The 26283-nt window shown below is 39.7% G+C and overlaps 2 pseudogenes; both read left to right on the forward strand.

Annotated features, from left to right (window-relative positions):
* The first annotated feature begins 5879 nt into the window (after positions 1-5879).
* On the forward strand, positions 5880-7045 carry LOC142454656 (fructose-bisphosphate aldolase A pseudogene; annotated as a pseudogene).
* Positions 7046-25441: 18396 nt separating this feature from the next.
* Positions 25442-26083, forward strand: LOC142454216 (eukaryotic translation initiation factor 1 pseudogene; annotated as a pseudogene).
* The last annotated feature ends 200 nt before the right edge of the window (positions 26084-26283 follow it).

Raw genomic sequence — 26283 nt, forward strand, 5'->3', positions numbered from 1 at the left:
TCACTCCAGTAAGTTTTCTCATGTCCATTCCTGGTTAATTCACACACATGCTTGCTCAGAGTCAACAATTGGTCAGCACTGTCAATATAGTTTATGATTGCATTCGGTAGAAATTCATAGAAATGTAATAATCAGGAATGGATCCATCTGTCTATATAAAGTGTCTTTCACTAAATGTTTTTGAGATTCACACATGTTGCTTCATGTATCACTAAGACATTGCTTTTATTAGAGTCTTACACAATGCTTTAGCTATTCTGACTAAATCTGCTATGAATATTCTTATATGAGTGTTTTGGGGGCATACATTTTCATCTATCTTTGATAAATATTTAGGAGTAGACATTGTATTGAGAAAATAAATCTTCTACAAAAGACCAAAGTATTCGAAAGCAAATATGGTTTTCTTTCTAGAGAACCTGTCTAATACAGGCAGTCTGTGGGACTTTCAATATGTTTTGCCAGCACCATCATTTAAATGCATCAATTCTTTCCCAGTTTTCCTTATTCTATGTCTAACTTTCACATGAATATCGGACGATTAAAATACCATGGCTTGAATCAGGCGCACTTTTTCCAAATGTACTGTTTTAAAGACACACTAATACTGTATGGAAGTTCCGCTTCAATTTCTCTCCAAGATCTGACATTATTGATAATAATTATTGATATTAATGTCATATGAGATAATTTGCTTGGTATGTAGTACTATCTCAGTGTGCTCAGAGTTTTCAGTTGTTGTTTTATTTCATTTTGGTATCAGTAAAAGTAATCTCCCCGAGTACTAATATAAAACTTACCATTATAACTCTGGTCACAGAAGACTAAAGTTGCTAGTTTATATGCTTGTCTTCTTGTCTAGAATAAATTTCCTATGGACAAGGGCCATACTGTGTTACCCGTTATTTTTTGCAATGGTGTTTAGCCCAGGGTCTGTGTTCCATAAATGCTTGTTTAGTTTAATTGAGTCAAAAATGTTCCTGCGGGCAATTCCATCAGTGGAGATGTCAGCATGAAGATGTCTCCCTCCCACTTCACTTCATGTTTTAGAGGATCCGTTTGCCAGTGGCAGCGTGACTATGGAAAAGAATGACAGGCCACAGTAGGAAAAAACAGTATGGTGTGTTCCAACTGAAATCAGACATGTGCTGCTTAATAGTAGGCCTAATATTTAGATAGATACTTTGGAGCAACAACAAAAATTGCACAAGAGTGGGAAATATTAAGTTGTCTTTTTCAATTATGTTTTTGTCATCTGGGCTTTTGTTAGTAGATATAATGTGGATAATAATCAGAAAGTAAAACACCATTTCCAGGGAATAACAAGGGGCATTTTATTCTTTGTAAAGAGCAAGAGCTGAAGGCTATATATATATATATATATATATATATATATATATATATATATATATATATATATTTAACTTGATAATAGCCCAGAAACAATGAATTCTTGAAGCATATCATTGTTCTTGTGGCATACAAAAACAACAACCAAACCAACAAACAAAAAAAACTACCGCTTAGACTCAGTCATGTGAAATAGTGATCTATGTGCCATTCCTTCCTGTTGCTTACATTCCTCTGAAACATTTTTGGTTCTTTTGTTTCCATGACCACTTAGATTAAGAGCAAACGTGACACAAAGCTATTAAGACAATATGTGCAGAATCATTTCTGAAATGATGGCAAATCCAATCATTTTGCAATAACAAGGAGATGCACAGTATGTCAAAAACTATTTTCAAGAAAAGAAGCTACTGTTATTAACATTATTCTTGAACAGTTCGAGGTCACTTTATAAGAGCACAGACTCTTTCAGACAGATATGAGATATTGTACATATCCAAGCCATTCAAAATACAATATCTAAGAAAGAAGCAATTCTGTCTATCAACGTGCATTTGACATTCTCATTCCATTGCTAAAGTCCGGAAATTGGGGCTCCTTAGAAGAGAAGAAAAAAATGTTGAATGCATACACTGACAGTACACTAGAAATCGATAAAAATTCAATTTGTTTATTTGTTTGTTTGAGATGGGAACTATATTATGTAGTTCCCTGACCTTTTTGTTTCTATATATCATATAACTATATATCAATTCCCAACAAATGAAATGTAGACAAAATTAACGCATGCAACCTTTGGACTAAGACTTTAATTAAAAACAAAACCAATTCCACTGGACCTTTCTTTCTCTCCTTGTTAGGGGATTCCAGTTACTCAGGTTGAAGATGTAAGGCAGAAGAATCTTAGTCCCTGAATCTCACCAAGGAAAAATAACTTCCTGACTAAAGGGTCCTCCATTAGACTAGTGAAGGAGTGGAAATTTTTATTTAATGAAACTATTGAAATTTCACTGCTGTTAAACTCGAGCCCCAATTACCTCAAATAATCTAATAGATTGACAAAGTACACGCAATAAATAAGCTGTATGATTATTTTCTGTGTTTACATTAAAAATAAAGAACGATAGCTCCATGATTTACCTGAAACCACACAGGTCTATTCAATATTCTTTTCACGAGTATTATGTATAATGTGTTACTATATTAAAATTTAGTAATACTTATGCCTGTCATTCTGTTGTTTGAAACTAAGAGGAGGGAATACTAGTTGGGAAATAGAATCTTTGTGACGAAATGAAGCTGGATATCACATGATAGAATCTTTCAAGACCAATGATTCCTTCATTGAAAGTACTTTTTTACAACAAGATAAACAACTGTACACATGACCTCGCCAGATAGAATATTCAATAATCTCTTGACTACATCTCTGAGACTAGAAGCTCAGTATTTGCAGCCAAAATGAGGCTAAGGCTGATGATGTAACAAACCATCAATTGCACATATCTAAATTCAGATTGAAGTTGAAGCAAACAAGTGCATGAGTGCCCAAAAGTAATCTTAAGGATATCCCACCTGAATTTTGAGAACATCTTAAGAATAGATTTGATACATTGAAAACTAACGTAGTTTTGAATAAGAAGCAGTCATTTGAACAGAACAAAGGAATACTTTGTGGTTTAAAATCAGGAATGATGTGCCCTAAGCTTGTACATTTTCACCGTATTTCTTCAGCCTGTATGCTGAGCTTGATAACAAACTTCAATATGCAGATGCCACAGCCTTGCTTGCTCTAAGTAAACAAGGGCGTGTTTGCTCAATGTAAAGAAAACAAAAATTCTCACAAGCTGAATCAATACATAACATTCTAATATATGGATAAACAATTGAAATTATGAAGGATTTCATCTTGCTTGGAATCATTATCAATGCACATGAAAGCAGCAGGCAAAAAACAAATCAAATAATATATGTTACTGGGCAAACCTGCTACAAACACCTTTCTAATGTGTTAACAATTAAAGATGTTACATTAAAGAGTGAGGTAGGCCTGATCCAAGCCATATTATGTTCAATGACGTAAGATGCATGAGAAAACTAGACAATCAATGAGGAAAACGGGAGAACTGATGCAGTTGAATGATGGTGCTGGAGAATACGGAAAGAATGGATGACCAGAAAAACAAATAAATCTACCTGGAAAGATGTGTACGCAGAATGCTGCTTAAAAACGTCGATGGTATGACCTTGTCTCACATGCTTTAGACAAGTTTTCAGAAGAGCCCAGTCCTGGACAAGGACCATGCAAGATCAAGGGGAAGGCTATTGAAAAAGCTGGAGATCTTTGATGAGATGGATGGATGCAGTAACTGCAGCCATGGGCTCAAAATAAAAATGATGATACTGATGGAGGACCAGGCAATGTTTGGTTCTGTTGCGTACAAGTTGCTTTGAGCTGGAACCAACTTTATGGTACCCAACCAAACAAGAACAAAGAGAAAGAATGTTGCACTCGTAGCATGCATTAGTTAGGATGCACAGAACTGCCTTCCTTGTCTTAAAGATTTCTCCCTTACTAGAATTAGAAGACTTGTCATTGTGTGCTTTTCTAAAGTAGAAGAAAGTGTTGCTTTTCCTGCTTGTTCATCTTATGTGTCTACAATATTTACAAGTTTTCTATATTTACAAGTCTTCTTCTATCCATTTGAATTACTTTTCTGCCATTATGATTTCATAACTTCATGCACGAAGTATTCTTGAGTTAAAGCAAAGTTTTTCAACACAGTCATAAAATGTAGACCCTGGTGGGGAGAGGAGAATGTTAAGAATTTTTTTACAGGGATACCGGAAAAATCAGAAGCGGTGGAAGGGAGGAACCTGACAATGAAGAGAAGCTCAAATACTTTGCATTCAACTAGCAACAGAAAATCGGTGGGTCACGTGGTGTCCAAAACAGAAAGCAGGGGAGACCCGGACACACGCAGCCATCCCGTGGGGGATGAAGAAAGTGCCCAAAGTAGCTGGAAGATTTTATTGTACCATACTCCTTATTTTACAGATATGGACACGGGATTAAAAATATGGAAGGGGTTACCCAAAGTTCCAAAAGCAGTTATTAACAAAGATAAAACTAGAACTCACAAAATATCTGACATTTAATCCACTGTACAGTCTCAAGTGGGGACCAGAATATTAGTTTTGCAAGCTTTTGTTGCAAAACAAGGAAGCACACAGATTAGGAAACACCAAATTATTGTGCTTGTTTGTGCATTTCTCGTGGTGCAGAGAAGTAATTCATGGTAGTCAAAATTCGTTTGAGAAAACCATTCTGGTAAACAGATTCCCAGTAACTGTGTAGTCTAAACTGCGTTCCACAGCTACAGTCAAGAACCGCGATGATCACTGTTAGCTCCTGGTTTTGTTTTGTTTAGAATCATTTCAGTGTTGCTAAAAGGTGCTTTATTCTAACTATAAGAAATACCAGACTTGTTAATTTCTAAACGAAACCGATTCCCATGAAGTGTCATAAAATACCCTGCATCAGAAAGAATAAAACATCTGCAAAATTCTTACTCATTTTTCCATTACCCAAAAAGTAGTAGAACCTGCGGACAATGTTCATTCCCCATTCTGATGCAAGGAACACTGACATGACCTCATAACTCATTTGTCTCTGTAACCGTTTTGCAGGACGAGCAGACTGACAAGCTGTGGGGTGCTCCGTGAGCCCAAAGTTTCTGCTGCTCAGGGGCGCTTCAAGGGGATAGTCAGCCCAGGGACTCATGAAAACTACATTGCTAAGCTGCCAGCAATAGAAGAAAGCATACTGAAATTTCAGACTGAAAATGAGCCCTTGTTTTCTTGCTATTCCTGAAATCCTGACGGACACAATGCAGCAGAGGCAGCTAAGAGGGGGCCTTTTGTTGCGGATAGAAGATGCAGACATCGAGACGAGAGATTTGAAAGAGCTCAATGACTCAGGAGAGTCAACTATGAAATTATCTATCAAAATTAGGCTTATCTTTTTAAAAATAGATTAGGTGACTAATGGTGAAGAATACTGAGACTACCAGGGGCTTCCAAAAAAACCAAATCTTTCTTGGAAGAAGTACAGCCCTTCTGTCTCTAATGGGGCAGGATGCTTCTCAGAAGCAAGGGTGGTAAGACTCATGTACTCTGGACAAGTTATGCTTGGGAAGGAACAGCATGTGTGGTGAAGTAGAAACCAAACGAAAACCAAACTCACGGCCATCAAATTGATGCTGACTCACAGTGGCCCTACAGGACAGGGTAGAACTGCGCCTATGAGTTTCAGAAATTATAATAACCCCTTATGAGAGTAGAGTGCCCCATCTTTCTCCTTGGTCAAGTACATGAGAAGAGGAGGGAGAGAAACGCAGTCTAGGAAATGGATTGACAAGGGGGCGCCACAATGGACTCAGATACAACAAATGGTAGATGGCCTTTGATTAGTTGGAGTGAATTCAAAGACACCCAGGAACAGCAGTGGGCAACCCCTGCCGACCAGGATGTCCACCATTCCTTCAGCCTCCAGGAAGACCCTTATACCCCCACGAACACCATGCCTTACCCATACCAGCGCTCACCCCGAGCAGAAGGAGTTGTCCAATATCCACCATCGCATTGCGATTCTTGGCAAGGGCATTCTGGCTGCAGGTGAGTCCTTGGGTAGACACCGAGAAGAACTACTGCTTCTACCGCCAGGTGCTGCTGACTGATGCTGGTCAGGTGAACCCCTTCATTGGGGGTGCCCTTTCCCATGAGACTCTCTACCACAGGGTGGACGATGGGCATCCCATCCCCCATGTTATCCACTCCAAGGGTGGTGTTGTGGGCATTAAGGTCGACAAGGGAGTGGTGCCTCTGGCAGGAACCCCCTGCGAGACCACCACCCGAGGGCTGGCTGGGCTGTCTGAACACCGTGCCCGGTACAGAAAGGAGGGCGCTGACTTTGACAAGTGGCGCTGTGTGCTCAGGAGAGGATGACCTTACCCCTTCAGCCCTCGCCATCATGGAAAATGCCAACGTGCTGGCCTGTTATGCCAGCATCTGTCCGCAGAATGGCACCGTGCCCACTGTGCAGCCAGACTCACCTGATGCCGAATGTGACCTGGAGCGCTGCCAGTATATCACTGGGAAGGGGCTGGCTCCCATCTACCAGCCCCTGAGTGTCCACCCCGTCTACCTGGAAGACCCCTTACAGAAGCCCAATGGCAACGGCTGGCCATGCCTACACACAGCAGTTTTTGCAGGAGGAGATTGCCATGGCAACTGTCACAGCACAGAGCCTGCACAGTGAGCCTGACCTCTTCTGTTACTGCGGTCACCTTCATGTCTGGGGTCCAGAGTGAGGAGGAGGTGTCCATCGCCCACAACACGATGGACAAGTGCGCCTGCTGAAACCATGGGCCTTGACCTCCTTTGAGCGAGCCCTGCAGGCGTCTGCCCTGGCGTGGCAAGAAAGAGACCCTGAGTCAGCCCAGGAGGAGGAGTCAAGCGAGCCCTGGCGAACAACCTTCCCTGCCAAGGAAAGTACAGCCCAAGTGGTCAGGCTGGGGCTGCAGCCAGCAGTCCCTCTTCCTTTGTAGTCACCATGAGTCAGCATTGGCTCAGTTGCATGAGGTTTCTATTGTTTTCCTTCTCAGACTGTCCCTTCTATTATGCACTGCTTTGAATGTCTCCTTAACACAGGCCTTTAGCCTATGTTACCATCTAATCTGATGGCTCCAGTCTCTCTACTTTCAAAGACATCGCTAATATTCCAGTCACAGGTTAATTTGGTCTAATTGTCTATGGTAGCTGTTAATTGGGTGTGAGATGTTGACGGTCCCATCTAAATGCTTCAGTACAGGATTTAGAGATTTGAGTGCACTCGCAAAAAATTATAAAAGGAATGGACAAAAGGTTTCTAAACCACAGGAAGAAATTGCTGCCTAAAACTTGACAGTGAAAAGCAGACTAAATAAAAGTGGTTATTTCAACACTCGAAATGAGTCAGTATTGGCTAGCTTTAAGCCACAGAACAGACCTGAAAATTCATTCACACTCCAATGCTGAGAAGGCAAAAAGGAGCCCCTGAAAATTATCACTGAGCTGCATGCCTCCATTAATTAGGCATTGAGTCATTTGTAATAAAAAATTACTATCACTTCCCACTCACTGAATGGCAATTATCAGGAAAAATGGAAAATAACAGGTGCTGGCAAGGATATGGAGACATTGGAAGCCTTATCTGTTACTGATGGGAATATAAAATGGTGCAGTCATTATGAAAAACAATTTGACAGTTTCTCTAAAAAATAAACATAGAATTATGGTGTGATCCAGTAACTCCAATCCTAGGGAGCTACCCAAAGGATTTGGAAGAAGAAACTCAAGACACTGGTCCAACATTGTTGGCAGCATTAGTCACAACATGCAACAGGTGACAACAACACAATGCACCAATACATGAACAGATCAACAAAATGTGTATACACGGGGACTTCAAAGAGAAGGTGGAAGGAAGAATTTTCCTATCTTTCAAGATCATTCCATTTTCCACAGACTCTTTGAAGTCCCCTCCTACATTCAATGGAGTAGCATTCACCCATAAAGATATGTGGAAACCCCAATACACATTACAAATGGATGAATGTTGAAATATTATGCTGAGCAAAAGGCCAGTCATAGGGGACAGAGACTCCATGATCTCTCTCTCTCTCTCTCTCTCTCTCTCTCTCTCTCTCTCTCTATATATATATATATATATATATATATATATGAAACACATAGACTAGGTAAAGGTATCGAGATAGAACTTTCTTAGTGGTTCTTAGGGCTGACGAGAGTTGAGGGGATTAATTGCATAAGGAGTGGGGTGATAGAAAAATGTTTTGAATTAGATAGTGGTGATGCTGTATTGCAGTGTGGTGAAATAACTAATGCCATTGATTGCACAGAAAAAAGAGTTAAAGGGGCAATGCTTTGTAATATATGTTTGGCCACAATAAATCTAAAATTTAAAAAATCTCTTCTCTCTTCAAATGGGATACTCACAATGCCAATTAGAGGGGGAGAAAGCAAAACTAAGTAAGAGAAAAAATATATCGAGCATATGAAACTGACTGCTGTCGGGTTGATTCCAAACCCTTGTAGCCCTACAGAGACCCGCTCCACGGGGCTTCCGGGGCTGTTTCCCAGAGCAGACAGCCTCAACTTCTCCTGCAATCTATCAAGGTGTTCATGAAAGAATGCAATGGAAGCCGAACACTTTACAAGCATAATTGTCTTCATGGGATGTTTTCCTGTGGCTGAGAGGATAGCAAGTGACTGCCATTAGCTTGTTAAATGCTTCAGTTAATATAACAGGATGCTTACTTCCATCTGAGCATCATGGATTGCTTTGATGCAACATGACACTGGACCACAGATGTCAGGCAAATTACGCCTGTTAAGTCTGGCCCATGCCTTTCTAAGTCCATGGAAATGTGGGCTGATTTTCCATTCCAAATTGGTGAGGGCAAAGCTGAGAGGCTTCTGTGGCAGGCATCTTTGCAAGGAGAGTGTCTCTCACGATTTAATTTCCATAGCAATTTAAGGAAATGTTGTGGGGGCGGGGAAAGGCAGTGAGTTGGTAGAATAATTGCTTAGATCTGACAGGGTAAGAGAAACTTGAGCAGTTTCATGGGTATAATATTAACCTCCACACATTTCCAAAATGGCCTTTTTATTTAGGAAAAAAAATCTTCTCAATATCTGTGAATAGTTGTTCTGAATCTGAGTGGCATCATGACAGGTCAGAAATTGCCACAAGGCATAACAATATATATATTTTTTAAATCCAATCTGAAGTTTCTTGTAACGGTCAGGAAGGAGGTTTTAAAATATACACTGACATCTCTCAAAGATTATAAATTTGTGTTCCTTCCAACTTCTGTTTTATTAGAAATCCCAAGTAACAATAGTCAAAATAAATTTAGACTATGATGATAGATTGTGCTTTTTACACTAAGACACAACATTCAGACATTTTCTACAAAGGTAGGAAGTTGTTTGTTAGAATTCAGTCTTCAATAAAATAGTTCGTGTTTATGAAAATCTCTGTATTACACAGAAAATATAAGGTAGAAAATATTTCAAATAGTTAACATGAGACTGGATGAAGAAGGGACTAAAGAGTTTCCTTTGAAGTCAGATACATATGATTTCTATCCCAGCTATAACTCTCATCAATCATGAGAACTGAGGAATCACTGAACCTCATGGGATCTCCACTGTGTAATCTGTAACAGCACTAAGAGTTCCATTTCCTAGTCCAAGAGGAAACAGAAGCCATCGAGTCAATGCTGACTCGTAGCGACCCTATCGGACACAGAAGAACTGCCCCTGTGGGTTTCTGAGACTAATTTTCAGAGGAGCAAAAAGCCTTGTCTTTCACCTGTGGACCAGCTGGTGGTTTTGAACTGCTGGTTTGGGGTTAGCATCACTACTTGTAACCTACTATAACACCAGAACTCCCGCTCCTATCCTAGGATCACCATGAAATCAGTTATCCGCTTAAATAAGGCTTCTCTCACAGAGCCAGGTTGTAGAATATACTCAGTACTTTCCACCCAGGAAGAAACACCTGTTGTTCTTGATACCACTGCAAGTTAAAAGTGTGTTCCATTGTGATTCCTATTGTTTTCAGCCCTTAAAATAAGTTGAGCCAACTTTAGGAGGGACAATGTTGACTGAGTTATAATTCTTATTTAATTTCACACTATATGTACAGATGCGTTGGCTCTTTGTGTGCTGTAAACACAACTTGAATCTTCTGAAAACAGTATCTTGAGATTTCAGGTCAAAAGTAGTTGCGGGAGGGTGGGGGAGGGCCGGGATTGTTCAAAAGATTTTTTGAATCGTTTCTAGGGAATTTGAAGATGAAATTACTTTTGATTTTTTTTTTAAGGAAAGTCTATCATGTTCTACTCGGATCACATCACTCTCTGGGCTGCAGGATTCTCTAAAAAAAATGAAAGAAATATCCAGATAATTTCCCTGACATTCAAGTATGTCCATATCATCATTCTGTTGGGAGTTCTGACTTTATTCTTCATAACATGTCCCTCAGAATGAGATTCTGATTGAGCATACACCATAATTTAAGATGCCTATTGACGTAATCACTGTATTTTGTGCAGTTAGTTCGCAATCTCCTTTCCCCATTCTCATGCCGTCTCTACATATCCAAATCATATTATCCTGAAAATATCACCTGTTCTCCAAAGTCATCCCTAATTCACTTCTTTCCTCTAAACTCCTCTAGAAGCCTCCACCTCTCTTTTTGATGAATTATAAAATGGAGATTGCATATTGTTCCCTGTGTCTTTCTATTGGAGAGTCAGAACACGCACCTGGAGGTGAAGCAGATAGAACTGACAGACGGTGGACGTACAGAGAGACCTTTCTGGCTCAGGATCAGGTCATTTCCTTGACCGCATAAGACAAAGCATATCACCTTTCTGAGCCTCAAGCTCCCTGAGAAAAAAGATGAACACTAAAAACACATAAATGAGTAAGCATACCCGCTCTTGACATGGAAGTGGTGAAGGCAAGAAAAACAAATAAACAAAAAAACCTCTGCAAAGTCTGAGCCACGGTGATGAAAAATCATAACAGGACCACGTCTCATGCCTTGGAAATATAGCAGATCTCTTTTTCAGAAAACCAAAGGGAAAAGTTGGAAAGAGCCAGTAGACAGAACACCTTAGCTACAGTGGAGCGCTCCTGACCATACTAATACAGTGTGGGCTCATCTAGACGCTCCAGGAGTGCTGGCCCCCGCCCCCTCCAGACTCCGGATTCAGTCTGTGATGCCCTTGAAGGCCATTGCAGGATTTCACAAGTGCAGATTTCATTCCCACTACAAAGCCCACCTCAAAACCGCTCTCTACTCCAGGGCATCTGCAAGTCTATGGCAAACCACTTTCCGACCACGGCATTTCTGTACAGTAAGCTGCATCATTTCTTCTGGGGGGAAATGTCTCTTTCGATTCACTGAATGCAATCCTAAAAATGTGCTTCTTGTGTTCCTTTATTCCCCCTTGTATTTTTGCTATATATCTGCGTGTGTTTCTCATGGACTCTGGACTCTTTAAGGGTATATTGGTATTTCCTCACTACAAAGGGCTTCTGGCTTGATAATTGCATTATTCTGAGCAAGTGAGTGAAATTTTTTTTAGAAGAAATCCAAAGGGTCATTGAAGAGCAAAGAAAATACCTAAACTTCTAACATGTACTTGATGGTTTCATTTTTCAATATGAACCCTTTTATTCTAGTTGAGTGGTGGAAATGGCTGTTCAGATGATTTCGCTTAGTGCTGAATTTTGCAGTGAGGTTACTAGAGAGCCCCTAGAAAATTAAGATTTGGGCCCCAGCTTCTCCCCTTTCCCTAGGAAACAAACACTTATCGATCCTAAGGCAATTCACACTAATTTTGCTATCTTGCTTCTGATTATTTTGTTTTCTGGATTTTCTAATAATGAACATTGATCTTTCCATTTAAAAACATGTTTGGCAGATCACACCACTGAAAAGGTCATGTTAATGATTTCTCATTAGTACACATCACAAAGTATTTGCTAATAAAAATAGAAGGAAAATGTGTCAGTATATTTGAGAAGAAACGTAGCAGCTACTCACCTTGATTTCATTTTATTTATTTTAAAACATTTATTGCTTTAAATTGTTTTCCTGGCATATACCTCATGTATTAGAAAATGCAGTCATTCAATTATATGAGGAAGCGTTCTGCAACCATCCCAATAATTTTCCAAACATTTTCTTGAGTACTCGTTGTTAGCTTCCATTTCCTCCAAACTTCCTTGTGGTGCCCTTTGGTAATTATGCCTATCTCTGTAGATTGACCTAACCTGAGTTTCATATACAGAAAATCGTACAAACCACAAACATAAAGCAAGCAGCAACAACAAAAAACCTGAGCAGAAGAATAAAAAACAACAATGACTAGACAAACGTGGAAAAACCTCAAGCAAAAAGAAAGCAGAACATTATAAAATCTGAAACGACTTTAATATGGGCCAGAAGGTACATGCGACCCGGATGTGCAGGCTCAGTGAGCTTAACAGTTTTCCCTGAAAGCAAGGCTATCACATCCTTAGAGCACGTTCAGAGGGGATTCATCAGAGCCTTAACCCATATGGGACCCTGAAAATGGATTTTGGACCTCTACTGTCATCCATGGCTTTCTGCACACTGAGCGTTCACAACTTAAACTCTGATACTGTTCATCCAGATTTGGATTTTATTATTTAAGCACACAGCGGGTATGCTTCTTCCACATGGACTTAGTGGGTGCCTCACTTAGATGGCTGCTGGTTTTCAGACCAGCCTTTAAGACAGACATTAGTCTTTCTGGTAGCTAGGCACCGTCATGTTTCTTCATAATACTTTGCTGTAGCACTCAAACCTTCAGCGAGCTCTTCACAAGGGTGAATATTGAGTTGGGCCATGTCATGAGAACCGATTGTTCTTGGGTTAGGGCTAGAATTAAATGCAGCAACTCTCGATCTTAAAAGCAAACTCACTGCCATTGAGTCATCGCCAATTCACGGAGACCCTATAGGACAGGGTGGAACTGCCCTGCAGTTGACTTGAACTACATAACTCTTTATGGGAGCGAACAGTCCTATCTTTCTCCCAGGAAGCAGCTGCTGGTTTCAGACATTGAAGTCAGCACACCAGAATATAACCACTAGACCACTTAACTTTAGGCAACTCAAAAGGAAATACCAAAATAAACATGCCAGGGGCACAATTCTGAAAATAGATAATACCTGGCAAAGATCGATAACTTAACAGATTCCGTCTGGGAAAAGTAGCTCCAAGATGTCACTCGCTTTAATGAACTGATGTTTACTGCCATGTTTTTAAGGTAGATATAAAGTTATTAGTCTCTTAGAACCAAATGTTAAAGGTAAGCCAAACATTACCACTTAGACAATTATTTGGGTGTGAACACAGTTCTCAAACATATTATTTATAGTTCTTAATAATTATAAAAACTATTCTTTCTAAGAATACAATTGGTTGTGCCAATTTTAAAATGTTCAATTGTCCCCATTCCAATCGTCTCAATAGTCGTTTAGTGTCTGACTCCATCCTGTCTCAAGCTTTGCCACATCCTTGTCGCCATAGAACCCACCCACCTTGAATCCTGCATCCAACAGGGCACAACCTTCCACTGCAACAGACCTACTAGAGGTCTTTCCTGTCTGGTCAGTTCTTCAGTGCCCACCGCAGATGAAACCTCATCGGTAAACACGTTTCCATGCCTTCAGTCAAAGTCATACTTCCTTCCTACGTACATTCAAGGCGCATAGCAAACAGCAATGCTTGGAAAGCTCTCTCAACTGATTGTCATTACCTATTCTTTGGCTTACCAAGTAGATTAGCCCTTACAAGCAACAATGGCTCATTGGTCTTTTTAGCGTCAGTGATAAAATGGAACTTGAAAAGTAGTAATAATGGTAATAATAATAAACATTGCTGTCAAATCGGTGGCAACTCAAGGCAGCACCCTATGTGTCAGGGTATAAATTTTCTCCACAGATTTTGTTTTTTTTTTAAATCATTTCATTGATGCCTCTTATCACAGTCCATTATAACAGCTCTTATCACATACATCCATTGTGTCTAGCACTTTTGTACATATGCTGCCATCATTTTCAAAACATTTTCTTTCTACTTGAGCCCTTGGTATTAGCTCTTTTTTCCTCTCCATACCCCACCCTCTCTCCCTCATAAATCCTTAAAAAATTATACATTGTTATTATTTTTTTCATATCTTACACTGACCAATGTGTCCCTTCACCTACTTTTCCGTTGTCTGTCCCCCTGGGAGGGGGTTATATGTCGATCATTGTACTCTGTTCCTCCTTTACTCCCCCACCTTACCCTTACTCTCCTGGTATTGCTACTCTCAATATTGGTCCTGAGGAATTTATCTGTCCTGGATTCCTTGTGTTTCAAGCTCTTATCTGTACCCGTGTACAGGCTCTGGTCTAGCTGGATTAGTAAAGTAGATTTGGGCTCATGATAGTGGGTGGGGGAAGAAACATTAAAGTCTAGAGGGATGCTGTATGTTTCATTGGTGCTATATACTGCACACCCCCCTGACTGGCTCCTCTCTTCCCCACGACCCTTCTGTAAGGGGATGTCTATAGATGGGCTTTGGGTCTCTACTCCACACTTCCCCTCATTCACACTGATATGATTTTTTGCTTTCGGTCTTTGATGCCTGATACCTGATCTCATCCATATTTCTGATCACACAGGCTGGTGTGCTTCTTCCATGTGGACTTTGTTGCTTCTCAGCTAGATGGCCACTTGTTTATCTTGAAGCTTTAAAGACCCCAGACGCTATTTCTTTTGATAGCTGGGTGCCATCAGCTTTCTTTACCAAATTTTCTTATGCACCTATTTTTTTCTTCAGCGATCTTGTCAGGAAGGTGAGCCTCAGAGAATGCCAGGTTATTAGAACAAATTGTTCTTGCACTGAGCGAGTACTTGAGTGGAGGCCCAATGTATGTCTGCTACCTTGATATTTAAAATATAAATATATGTACATAAATGTATTTCCCTATCATTATGTATAAATATCTTTACATATGTCCATACTTGTATTTAGATCTCAATAAATGTCCTTTGCCTCCTAGTCCTTTCCTCTATTTCCCTTTACTTTCCTCTTGTCCCACTCTCATGCTCAGCCTTCCTTTGGGTTTCAGTGATAGCTCTCAGTTATATTAACCTTGACCAAACCCTGCCAGGCATCCAACCCAACTCCTCCCACAGATTTCAATCACTTTTCCTTTGTTGCTGGGTTTGTTAACACCAACTTCCTTTCCCCCACCTCTCCCTCTCCCATGTCCCTCAGAACCGTGGGTCCCTTTGTTTTCTCTCTGGATTGTTTATTCTGCCTATCATATCTAGATAGACATGCAGAGACAATAATAAGCCCCAAAACAAGACAGAGCAAAACAAAACAACAAAAGATAATAAACAACAAAAAAACCACCGGGCAAAACAGAAAAGCCTACAAATAGTTCCAGCTGTGCTTTTTGATCTTCAGGCGTGTTTTCCGGTCAAGTCTGATGGGTGCCACACCCTGGCCCCAGAGTCAATTTTTGGTATTCCCCTGGGATTTCATTGCTTTGTTCCCCTTACTGCTCTGTTGGGCGTTTTGCCCAGGTATGGTGGACTCAGATTAGACATAGTTCCCGCACTGTGCCTCCAGTGTTGTGCCCCGTAATGCTATGGGTCAGCGAGGGAAGTTATGTCTCATGGTGGGGCTGGTTGTATTGTCCTCTCTGTGCACTGGCTGCTCTGAGCAAGAATATCATCCTAGGGGGTTGGTGGGCCAGGATGCGTTCCACCCTCTCTCCTTCCCTCTTCATTTGTTCCTGTGTTTGTATCGGACACACCCTTCTTCCTGAGCTGGAGCTTCAGTGCTGATCTCTGAAGTGAATTCTTCTGGGGGGTGGGGGTTGTCCATGTAGTTGGGATTGGGGCCAGCCGCACAATCACTATTGGTTCCCTGCTTCATGCTGGTATGTTGCATTCATGTCTTGGAGCACCAAGTTACAGTGTGTCCCTTTCTCCCTCTCCTGTCTCCACAGAATTTTTAATGGCTAAGTTTTGGGAAGCAGGAACCACACTTGTCTTTCAAGGAGCTTCTGAGTGAACTTGAATTTCCAACTTCTTGGTTAGCAGCCAAGACCCTTAACAATTTGCATCACCTAAGAATTCCAATGATAAGACTCTCAAGTATTTATTGGGCACTTACTTTGTGTAAGGCATTGTCCTGATGATGTTACATTTATTTAACTCATTTAATTCTCACAAGTTCCTGTAGGATAGGTATCAGTTCCCTTGTTCTAAAGATGCAGAAGCTGAAGAAAAATGAAAATAATTTATGGGATAAAGTTTCATGGCTAAGAAATTGTGGGAAAATGATAATAGGCACGAAGCGATATTTGGTGAAAAATAGGATGAATTATTATCATCAATCTGACCTCCTGTACTGTTTACTGTGCTCCCTGGGGAGAATCCGGTCCTTCCATAGGCATGCATCACTCAGTCTTCCTCTTCTTTTTCCTATCAACATCTGCTCAGCGTCTTCCTCTGAACTTGTCATTCTCTACAGGGACACCGTTTAGGTTACTTTGTCAGGAGGGAGATTTCTGCAAACACACGTGCTCTAGCATTCAAATGGATTAACATCCCACCCACCACTGTGGAACACACCACAGTTTGGCTGTGGTTAGGGGCCATCTTGTCAGTTCATGCTGCCCAGTCCTGCCGTGTGTTTTACCATCAGTGCTATGTTCTCCTCAATTTCACTGACTAACTCTTTTACCATGCACGATGTCCTTCTCCAGGGTCTGATAACGTGTCTAAAGGGCTTGCAGCAAAATCTTACCATCCTTGCTTCGAAGGAGCATGCTTACTGTCATTCTTCCAAGACAGATGGTTTTGGTTTTGTTCTTTTGGCCAATCATGGATTTCTCTATATTCTTCACCAACACCACGATTCAAAGGTGTTGGCCCTTTTTTGGTGTTCTTTCTTTATTGTGTAGATTTCTTGTCATGGGTTGGGACTGGCACCCCTTAGCCCTCAAAGTGATGTTTTTGTTCTTCAACACTTTAAATGGGTCTTCTAGAGCAAATTTCCCTAATGAAATATATCTTGACTACTATTTCAGTGGATATGGATAATATATCCAAGCCAAATTATGCCCTGGACAATTTCCTCATTTTCTCCATTTATCGTGTTGTTTACTGGTCCATTTGTGATGGTTCCTGTTTCCTTTATGTTGAGGCATTACTGATACCGATAGTCTTTGATATTCCCAGGAAGAAGTTTCAGAAGTCTTCTTCATTTTCAGCAAGCAAGATTGTGGCATCACCAGAATGCAAATTTTTTATGGAATCTTACTCCATTTCTGATGCTGCATTCTTTTTCATAAAGTCTAGCTTCTCAGATACTTTGCCCAGCAGTCCATATTAGGGGGAAATATTTTAATCAAGGACTCCGTCTACTATTAAAATATAATTTTGATGAGAAAATATAGCATTATTCATGTGTTTGGTTCTTGAACAGTAAAGCTGCTGCCCAACCCATGTAAGTATACACAAAGGCGGAGAATTAGGATGTCGGCAAAGAATGGGTCCTTTCCCAGAAAGCACACACATCATAACAAGAGCTCCCGATGGAAGAGTGAACACTCACTGTAGACATAGCTGCAATTCTCCTCAAAACAACCGTAACCAGCAGCTGCGTTCATTCACCATTTTACTGATTAAAACTCAAGGGTCATGATGGCTTCTTCAGTTCACCTAAGAACACACAGTTAGTTCAAAGAAGCTTTTAAAAGCAAGTCTATCTGTATCTATGGAAACCTTAATGGCCCTCCAAAATCTGCTACCTCAAGTTTATCAGCAGAAAATCATCCTGGTAAATCACAATAGGATAATTAGTGCAACCCAGGCATATTTCATAAGCTACATAATATTATGCCACTATATTTGGGCCTGAAAAATAATAAAAATGCTTCCGATGTAAGCAAACACTTAATTTGGTCTATTTTACTTCGGTGGTGCTTTCAGAGTCCTCTTGAAATGCGGGGCACTCACTTGAAACTGATCTGATTATGGATTTTACAGTTAATTGGTTTTTGCATTTGAATTAATTGCATAAATGTTCAAAGAATTTCTGAGAAGGATTGTGCTCAGTTAAAATTGATACCCTGGGAAGCATCACAATCTTTAATATGAACATCATTATTTTATTTCTAAGGATGTTTTCCTTTTTCCCTAATCTCAGAATCTTAAAGCCAATGACACATTTTGCTTCTTAACATGGCTCTTGGTGAGCTAAATTTCATGACGTGTTCTGTGGGAAATGGGCCTTTGTAGTTTCACTGATTGCAATCATCAGTAGTTTGCCAAAAATTGGAATGAAATTGCTATGAAATAACAGATGCTTGTTTTATTTTTCCTCAATCGGACAACATCGTAACTACAACTCTTTTTGAAATAACTGTGGTATCATGGTGTAATCACAGTTTATGCAAACACCATACATTCCTTAAGACATTCCTTAAGACATTTCCATACACATTATTTCACTGGATTCTCAAGAATATCATATGTATGTTAGTCTGGGCTGGCTAGAGAAACAAATCCTGAGGCACTCAAATATATCTAAGAAAGAGCTTTATTTAAAGAGTAATTGTCCACTAAGAAAACATCCCAGCCCAGTCCAGATCAAGTCCATAAGTCCGATATTAGCCCATGTGTCTGATACCAATCTATAAAGTCATCTTCAGACTCATGAAACACATGCAGTGAGGGTGTGGATCCTGGTGTTGTAAGATCTCAGTGCTGGCAGGGGTCTCCATGTGGCTCCTTCAGCTACAGGCTCTAGTGTAGCTCCATATGACTTGTCTGCAGGAGTGTCTTTCAGGGAGTGAGCATGTGTCCTGCACCCAGCACGCTATTTATCTCCTTAGCACCTCCAAATTAAGTCATCAAGCTTTGACCTGATTGACAGGCAAAACTCCACCCTTTTCCTCTTAAGTCTCAAATTGACAACATATTATGTAACTACCACAATACTTGACTTAAAAATGGGAGCTGTCGAAAAAAACTTGAGGCTTGTAAAGGCTATGGATAAGTTGCTGATGATCACAGAAATAATAAGAATTAAAACTAATATAAAATAAATACTAAAAACTAATATAAGAGCAAATCCCATGGACACTGAGTCAATTCTGATGCACAGTGACCTTAATGGGGTTTCCGAGGCCATATAACTTTATGGGACCAGATTGCCTCATCTTTCTTTCATTGGATTTGAACCTCAAACCTTACAACTAGCAATTCATCACTTACCACCAATGCACCTCAAACCTTACAACTAGCAATTCATCACTTACCACCAATGCCACCAGGGTCCCTGAGACTAATTTGTGATTGTTGAGTAAGTTGTGAATGATAGTATATAAAAGTTACAGTTTTGACTCTCGATACATTCTTAAGAAGGATGATTACTGGGACAATTAAAAACATAAAGGGTTAAGTCTTAAAAAATACTGATGTTCAGTAATAACTTAGTTATTCCAAGCCACCAAAACAAACTTAGTTTTTTATTCTTTATGACATATTCATATCTAGATGGATCTAGATAAATAGTATTGGGTTACTCATTGATTCATCTAAGCCATTCTCTGACAGATACTGTGCTAACTATGAGGAAGATAGAGGTGAGAATTACTGACTTGATTCAAGAAACCTTTAATCACAGAGCACACATTGAAAAAGGAATCAATGACAGTATAACCAAAATTCTAAGAGATTATTTTTGCAGGGATAAAATTTATCCCTTGGAAAGTAGAGACATGCATGAAGGATCAATAGAAGTTAAGTAATTTAAACAGAAGAGAAAAAATAATTATTTTGCTTTGGTTCCTACTTTACAGCCTTTGTGAAAGAAAATGTTTTTCAAAATATGATTGTTCATTAATTTGGAAATTTGTTACATCACTGAATATAACAATGTGGAAAGCAAGGATATACTCTCTCCTGGGGTTTTCTAATGTTTAATGACATGAGAACATTATGTAGCTCTTAAGTAATGAATCTGGACAACAGAGGAGTGTGTGCTCTTGGAGGATTCTTTGTTTCCCTCTCCCAAGCACGCAATCTATGGTCATAATTCTGTCCTGAGAACGATTGCAGACAAGAATGTGGGTGGGACGGTGGAATATCATTTTTGGATTGGAGGGAAAAAAAAGGAAAGTACAGCTGCTCCTCACGTCACACTCTCCTTTAAACTTTGCATTAAAATGCCAGCTTATTATACAGTTGCTACACATTCTGTAACAATAGAGTCGGAGTCTGATCTTTCTCTCTGTTGTGTTTGGAACAAAGACTTCCTGCTAATTTGTAATATTTTTTATAAACATTGCAATTTTTTCAAAGTGTCACTAAAATTTCTTATAAGATTTGCACTTTGTGTGACTGAATATTCAGTAGTTACAGTCTTAAAGTTTACATAGCATCTGTTAGAATATCATTATGTGGTATAGTGCAATTCTAATTGATAGCACATTTTAAAAAGTCAACTCTAAACTTAAATTTTATTTTTTTACATAATAGACAATGCCAGCTCAGTAACAGATAGCGATAAAGGAAAGTTAATACAAGGAAGGTACCAACAAAAGGTAAAAATTAGAATATATTTTAAAATATATTCCCCAATACTGATTTTACTCAAATTCTTTAACCTAGAAATTTCTAGAATGAGTCTTTAGAACTTTAATCAAAAGTAATTGATGTGGCATTGACTCTGACTCATGACAACTCAAGAGTGTCTGATTAACACTTTGCTCTACAAGGTTTGTGATGGCTGATTTTTCAGACAGATTGTCCGGCCTTTCATCCAGTGCACTTCCGAGTGGACTCAAACGTGCGACGTTTTTGTTAGCAGCAAAACTCATTAACTATTAGTAACACCCAAGACTCCTTTAAAATTTTGAAATCACAAAATATCAACATTGGATGGAACCTTTGGAAACAGTCTGCTTTTATAAATCAAGTAACTGAATTCAGTCATGAGATGACTTCAGAAAGGCCACAATACTAATTGCAATGCTGGAGTGCCCCAATATCTTGACTCAGAGTACAGTTCTCTTTGACTTTCTCCACCCTCTCAGTGTTATATTTCATACCAAACCAAACCCACTCAATTCTGACTCAGCTGCCCCTTATAGGCTTTCCAAGGCTACCCATGCTCATGGGATCAGGATAGCCTCGTCTTTCTACCACAGAGTAGATGAGGGGTTTGAACTTCCAACCTTGAGGTTCACAGCTCAATGTTTACCCAGCATTGTCACTAGGGCTCCTTATATGTCATGTTGTTAGGTACTGTTGAGTTGGTTCTGGCTCATAGCAATCCTACGTACAACAGAGCAAAGCACTGCCATCTTCACTCATGTTACGTTTGAGTCCATTGTTGGGCACAATTTGTCAATCTGTCTCTTTAAGGAGCTTCCTCTTTTTGCTGCCTTTCCACTTGACCAAGCATGATGTGCTTCTCCCAGGGCTGGCTTTTACTGATAACAGCTCCAAAGTATGTGAGGCTTTGCTTCAATTTCAAAGAAAGTTCAAAGGGTTTTTGAGCTAATTTCATAGAAGTTTCACAATATTTTCAAGCAGAATTTCAAATGATTCTTTTCTAAGTTCAAATGCATATGTGTGCTTTTATGGTATTTATATGAAAAAGATAACACATAACTAGCTCATATTGGTCAGTGTTCTTGACCTTTTCTGGCCCTAGGAAGAGGTCTATATGGTTCAAAGAGTTTACAAAAAATATTTTATAACCCATCACTGACAAATGGGAAATTGATAAAGCTAATGGGAAAGCAGAGACATGAGTGCCATTGATTGCTTTACCGCCCATGTAGCTCTGTGTATGTATCTAGCTGTAGACCTATCTATGGGTCTCTCTTGGAATCCTTTATGTATCATCACTCTACTCATTCATCTATGTAGTTTGTGGCAGAGTGACATTTCTTAATATGGCCTATCTATCCATGTCTCTATAATTCACTGCCATCAAGTCAATTCTGACTCATGGTGACTCTGTATGACAGAGTAGAGCTGCCCTGTGAGTTTCTGAGACTGTAACTGTTTGCAGCATATAAAGCTCCATCTTTTGCCCATGAGCTGTCTGGTGGCATCGAACTGCCCATAACCACAATGCCAACAGAGTTGCTCATGTAACCAAACAACTGGCTTATCCAAATAGGGCATTTGGAACACGAATAGAGAGGATCGGTCCGCTTCAATGACCCTTCCCCTAGCGATAAAGAAGAGCCATCTTTGCAGAAGAAGCAGAGAGAGAAAGCTTAGGACCACACAAAAGAGCATGTTCCAGATCTCTGTCTGAAATGCAGATGACCCAAACCAGAGACACCAGAAACTGTGGCACGAAGACAATGGGCCAGAACAGGAGGAGCAGCACTGAGATGGGGCAGTGAGACAGAGGGACAGGTGGGCTTCCTAGTCCATGGAGGCAGACGTCAATGAGGCTAAAGACTAGAGAGAAACTTGGCTGCTGACCAATGACCACCTTTACTGTTTACTGTTCCTGCCTTGAAGTAACCTATTAACCCCACTAATAAACCTCCATAATGGTGAATGTGTATGGATTCTGCATGGCCACTGTAATCAACGATCAAACCAAGCTTAAAAGTAGAGTGCAAAAGAAAGGAAGGTTGGTGTCAGAGTAGGTAAAGAAAGATGGAGTGGAGACATGACTGACCCCTGCCTTTTGGCAATATGGTAGCCAGAAGAAGTTAGATATTGTGCCCCACTCCTTTATTGATTAGTTCTATCCACTGGTCTATGAATTTGCGTATGTATTTATCTGCTCAGGTGAGCACTTTGCCAGAAAGTTGAATTCATTATGTCTCTAGGAATAGAGACAGTAATAGTCATTTCTAAACAGAGTAAAGTTTAGAAAAGACAGAGTAATAGTAATTATTAAATGGAGTAAGGTTATCTCTATCACAGTTATCTTTCAAATCGAGAAGATATATATGTATCACCATTTGGTAGGCCGAGAACCCTAAGTTGCAGAGTGGTTATATGTTGGATTTTGATACGCACATCCATAGTTCAAAACCACCAACCACTCCATGGGAGAAAGGTGGGATTTCTACCCCCGTAGTGCCAGTCTTGGAAACTCACAGGGGCAGTTCTACCCTGTCTTTCAGGGTTCCTATGAGTCGGCATCGACTTGATGACAATGAGTTTGATTTGGGTATGGGTGGGGGGGTGGCTAGGCTATGTACTCCAACTTCACTACTGAAGCAATTAAGTGTAAGATGTGAACCCAACTTCTCCAACTCAAGAAATAGAAGACAGAGGATTTTTCCAATGTATTGATTTGTTTATAATTTCTATTCCGAAAAGTTTTATCTGAAAGTTTCCATGCAGAAAATGAAGCGTGCACAGCAGGATGCCTTGCTATAAATAGACTCACTGGGTATTTAAGGTGGATATTATTTTTATAAAATGGTCAGGTAGGAAGGGAGAACCTAGCCCTTATAACAGGCATGCTGTAGAATGCTAGTCATCAGGCTGACAGCAGAATTTATATCTAGGACAGAGGCACTTGAAACACATCTAGGAATTCTGAGCAACAGAGAAAGGATAAAACAAATCCTCAGATAATGTTATTGCTATTGCTAGAAACCATCAAGTCTCTTTTTGTACAACAAGAAAAAACACAGCCTGGCTCTGCACTATCCTCAAAATATGTTGCGACGTTTGAGCCCATTGTTGCAGCCACTGCGTTCATCGATCTCCGTGGCTGAATGATGCCATGGCTTGGGCCAGGCACACTTTATCCTCAAATGGACATTTTTACTCTTTAACATTTCCCAGCAGTCTTCTGGCCAATGCGATCCTGGGTTTGATTCCTTGCCTGCTACTTACATGAGTCTATATTGTGAATCCAAGAAAAATCAAATCTTTCACAAAGTTGGTATTTTCTCCATGTATCATGATGTTGTCTATTGGTCCAGTGGTGAGGACTTTTTTTTTAAACATTAATTCATAATGAAGGGTAGATTCTTTGAAAAACCAAAATGTTTGTTGAGTCCTCTATCAATTAATGTTACAAGACATACATTCAGTAACTTTAACTTAATTATATGAGAAAAAATTTACTAGGAGGTACATTGAAGTTTTTTTAATTCTTTTTTTAGTTTTTTCCCTACCCCTACCCCTAACACTTACCCCTACCCCTACCCCTAACCCTAACCCTAACCCTAACCCTGGTACATTGAAGTTTTGAAGAGAGTTCCTGATTATTGAACTACCAGAACTTGAGGTCCAAGAACCAAGCAATATCTCACATTGGAGTGATTTAACTTGCTCTATTCTTACAACCTTGAGTCTAAATAAGATTACAACTAAATGATGTCAGCTAGGCTTAAACCTGTCTCCATTTTATAAGCAAGTAAAGCATGTGAATATATCTCTTTCAGTGCATTTTCACGTAGGATTACTTTCTAAATATTGTTAATCTTTCAGTATTTACCTGTAGGTTTCTTGATCCCTGCTCTGCTTCATTTTTTACCATAATCACCATTTAAAACAATATGACATTCCATCATAGGACTACCCTGCAATTCATTTTGTAAATGGAACTTTTATGCCCACTATTTGCAAAATTGAATTTGGTATCCAGGTTGGTATAAAATATTTTGAATTCAGGATGATTGCATTACAAATTACTCTCCTTTGTGAAATGTCTATTTACCACCGTCTCAACAAATACAACAATGACATATGTTGTTAAGTGGATACTTTAATTGTGTGTGTGTTGTTTCCTAACACAAAACCAGAAAAAAATTAAACAAAAACTCACAGGGGAAAAAAGTGTTTTGGGTTCTCTGAGTCTGAGTAAGACAAAAATGTACTTCTAAATGTGTATGCTAAGTCCATACCGAAGAACCAAGCCTAAATTCATTGAGTCAGTTCTGACTTATAGCTACCCTAAACAAGATTTCTGAGACTGCAAACCTTTATGGGAGCAGATTGCCCCACCTACATTGGATGTTAAATCATTATTGTAATTCCTAGAACAATTTGGTCACATAAAACAGTAATACAGTGTTTATTTTAAAAAAAAACCAAAGAATTTTCCCCCACTGAACTTAACCCTATTGAGAGATGTAGAAAATGATTGTGTTTACATTATACATAAAAAGATGAAACACATAAGGTATCCATATAATATGAATTCTAAGTCTAAAGAAACACATGAGTCTAAACCATTTGGAATTGTAACACTTGAATTGCATTCTAAGCAGTTTATAAACATGGAGGATTTATCAAACCACTGGGTCACACTGTCCACTGGGGGATAGTGCACTCTGTTGCTTTCTAAGCCACAAGTTAGAATCAGTGTGGAGTATAAAAAGAGACTATACGCCCAGTCACTGAGTCGCCGCCGAGGACTCAGCAGCCTCCCCCTCGAGCCCCCTCGCTTCCCGACGCTCCGTCCCCCCTGCCCGCCTTCTCCAGCCGCCGCCTTCCGCAGGCCGTTTCCACCGAGGAAAAGGAATCTTATCGTATGTCCGCTATCCAGAACCTCCACTCTTTCGACCCCTTTGCTGATGCAAGTAAGGGTGATGACCTGCTGCCTGCGGGGACAGAGGATTATATCCATATAAGAATTCAACAGCGCAACGGCAGGAAGACCCTGACCACTGTCCAAGGGATCGCTGATGACTACGACAAAAAGAAGCTAGTGAAGGCCTTTAAGAAGAAATTTGCCTGCAATGGTACTGTGATTGAGCATCCAGGATATGGAGAAGTGATTCAGCTCCAGGGTGACCAGCGCAAGAACATATGCCAGTTCCTTGTAGAGATTGGACTGGCTAAGGACGACCAGCTGAAGGTTCATGGGTTTTAAGTGCTTGTGGCTCACGGAAGCTTAAGTGAGGATTTCCTTGCAATGAGTAGAAAAATTCCCTCTGTCCCTTGTCACAAGTTTAAAACCTCACAGCTTGTATGATGTAACCATTTGGGGTCCACTTTTAACTTGGACTAGTGTAACTCCTTCATGCAATAAACTGAAAAGAGCCAAAAAAAAAAAAGAGACTATACATTTGAAATATAACAAGTATTTGAATTTGAATTCAAAATTAATTTTCCAACTAAATGAATAAGCTTTGGAATTATATGACTAAGAAAATAAACTATTTTAAAGTTAATATTTTTTGGAAATCAAGATTTTATAGACACCTATCATCGTTAATTTGGTAGTTTATTCTCTCTAAATGTAA

This window comes from Tenrec ecaudatus, chromosome 8 (genome assembly GCF_050624435.1).
Source record: "Tenrec ecaudatus isolate mTenEca1 chromosome 8, mTenEca1.hap1, whole genome shotgun sequence".
NCBI classification, from domain to species: domain Eukaryota; kingdom Metazoa; phylum Chordata; class Mammalia; order Afrosoricida; family Tenrecidae; genus Tenrec; species Tenrec ecaudatus.